The following is a 3,212-nucleotide window of genomic DNA, read 5'->3' as shown; positions in this document are numbered from 1 at the left end:
TAACTTTTAAAATTCTAAGTGTTGGAATTAAAGTTTATTAAAGTGTGTGAAACTTTTCCAAATTCCAAAACTTGAGGGCAAGTTTTGAACAATTCATAAACTTTTGGATATTCATAACTTATGAGTTTTAATTAAGTGTTTTAAAGCTTTTAATGAAGAGTCTCTTGGAAATCCATAACTTGAGGACAAGTTATGGAGTCCATAAAACATTTATGGGAAAAGCTCTTCAAGAAAATGTAACCTACAACTTCTTAAAAAACATTTAAAAGAAAACCTCTTGGAATTCCATAACTTGAGGACAAATTATGAATTCCATTAAAACACATTAAGATCAAGAATTAACTAACAAACAATTTGCAAATAATTCCTATGATCTAAACAAAACTCATATGAACATGAACATCCACATCAACAATTTCAAGAATCATATGAACACATATAAAGTTGAAATTTTGATTATAACTTTGAAATTAGTCCACCATCATCATTACCGCATCAAAAACAGGTTTTATAAGATCAAAACAGTTTAAGGTAATGATTCTAGACCAATTCCAACACCAAAACTCGAAAATCTGCACTCAGGCCTGCCAACTCGTCGAGTGCATGAACTGACTCGGCGAGTTGGTTGAATCTACACATGGACTCGGCGAGTACCATGAATGGACTCGGCGAGTCTGCTGTGCAGAATGCAGTTTTTCGAAATTTTTCAGCAATTTGCATCAAGTATTCAAACAAGCAAGCCTAGGCTCTGATACCACTGTTGGGTTTTGAGCAATCTAACACTTCCTAAGTGTGCATGCAACCCTAATAAACCTTGGATCTATGTTTGTCTAAATACATGCAAAATAATAATTTTTCCAAGGTTTATAACCTATCTAACATCGCATGGGGAACATTTCAACATAAAGATTTAGAAGAGATTACATACCTTTTTGATGAGTTTGGTTCTTGAGGAGTTTGAGGGCCAAGCACCAATAGTGTGAATGCCTCAAATGGAATCACAAAACACAAGAAACTCTTGGAAAACTTTGAGAGAGTGTATACACTTGTATATTTCGGCCACACACAAGCTCACACACACTAGTTCACTAGTTACACTTAGGCACCATTTCATGCTCCATAAGCATGCTTATATAGTGTGCATGGTTAGGGTGAAACCCTAATAACCCATGACCTTTTCTTTCCAAGGATCCATGGGTTAAAAGCTCCATGGATCATCCATGGACTTCCATATAAGCCTAGCCCATTAACAAAAGAGCATTAGCCCACACTATATAAAACCAATAGCCCATAATCCAATTAGTCTTCCTTTTAATCTCTAAATTAATTCATAATTAATTTAAGACTAAAACTAATTAAATAACATAATCTCATATTAATATATTATAACTTATAATATATTAATAAACATATGTATATAACTCTCATAAAATTATCCATAAATAGTTTGGATGAGATGCAACCCAAATGGACCATGCCGGGTCGGGTCAAGTATATACCAAATAAGTTATGGACTTAGACACCTTATCCAAAATAGGGATCTCTGAACCTCTATGGGTCCAAATCCAAAGTCTCATCACCAGAAGGGACTATTTGGACCTCCAATCGATTTAGGCAAGGGAACAAGAAACCCTAAAACCATCTATCTTTCCCAAAACAGAAGAAGGGTCGAAGTAATACCTCAAATGAAATGGTCTTGGCTTCAAATCATCAGAATAACAACCTCATTTGCTCTTCCTTGGCTAGAACCTCCTTCTTCTTGCTAAACAACACCACAAAGGTCAAGAATGGATTCTTCTCTCTCTCTCTCTCTCTCTCTCTCTCTCTCTCTCAAAACGCTCCAGCACTCAAGGGTTTCTCTCACAGGACTGGTGGCCACTAATGACGGCCTTAAGGGCCTTTAAATAAGGCGCAAACCCAAGAAATTAGGGTTTCATTAAACAGTGTGGACTCGCCGAGTCCACTCATGGACTCGTCGAGTCCCTCATTAACCAGACCACTCCAATCGCGATCCTAGTCGGCAAGTCGGGGCTCCTAATCGCCGAGTTTCTCTTTAAGAATTCATTATAAAAGAATAAAATAACATACCTGGGAATCCGGATGTTACAAATCTCCCCCACTAGAATCAGACTTCGCCCTTGAAGTCTCTCTCAGCAAATAACTCTGGTTATTGCTCACGCATTTCTAATTTCGGCTCCCAAGTCAGCTCGGACCCCTTCTGATGTTGCCACTGGACCTGAACCAATGACACCTCCTTGTTTCTCAAAATCCTGATCCTCCGATCCTGGATCGCGATCGGCCTCTCAACATAGTTCATGCTCGCATCCACCTGAATGTCCTCTAGGGGGACCACTGTCGACTCATCGGCGATACACTTCCTCAACTGCGACACGTGGAAGGTATCATAAATCTGGTCCAACTCCGCAGGTAGCTCCAAGCGATATGCTACCTTGCCCACCCTCGCGATTACTCTAAACGACCCAATATATCGGGGTCCCAGCTTGCCCCTCTTCCTGAATCGGATCACTCCTTTCCAAGGAGATTCCTTCAGGAGCACGAAATCAACGACCTGAAATTCGAGTTCGGACTGTCGCCTATCCGCGTAACTCTTACGGTGACTCTAAGCGGTCAATAACCTCTGTCGGACCTGTTGTATCTACTTTGACGTCTGAAGCACTATCTCTGTACTACCCATCACACGCTGACCTACCTCGCCCCAACAAATGGGGGTACGACACCACCTTCCGTACAACATCTCAAAAGGTGTCATACCAATGCTTGAGTGATGGCTGTTGTTATAGGAAAACCCAGCCAAAGGAAAATACGTGTCCCAACTTCCGCCGAAATCCAATACACATGCTCGAAGCATGTCCTTGAGTGTTTGGATCGTCCGCTCACTCTGCCCGTCGGTCTGTGGGTGGTATACGGTACTGAAATGCAACCTCATACCCAACTCCTCGCGAAACGTCTTCCAAAACCTGGAAGTAAAACACACATCTTGGTCTGAAACAATCGAGATCGGAACTCCATGCCGCGATACCACCTCCCTCACGTATAACTCTGCTAACTTTTCAGCAGAAGAGCTCTCACTAATAGCAAGAAAGTGAGTGCTTTTCGTCAACCGGTCCACAATCACCCAAATCGCATCGACACCCCTGGCAGTCCTCAATAATTTGGTGATAAAATCCATGGTCATCTGTTCCCACTTCCAC

The sequence above is a fragment of the Lactuca saligna genome, chromosome 9 (genome assembly GCF_052625555.1).
Source record: "Lactuca saligna cultivar CGN05327 chromosome 9, ASM5262555v1, whole genome shotgun sequence".
NCBI classification, from domain to species: Eukaryota; Viridiplantae; Streptophyta; class Magnoliopsida; order Asterales; family Asteraceae; genus Lactuca; species Lactuca saligna.
The sequence above is the reverse complement of the archived record's forward strand: the minus strand, read 5'-3'. Positions refer to the sequence as shown.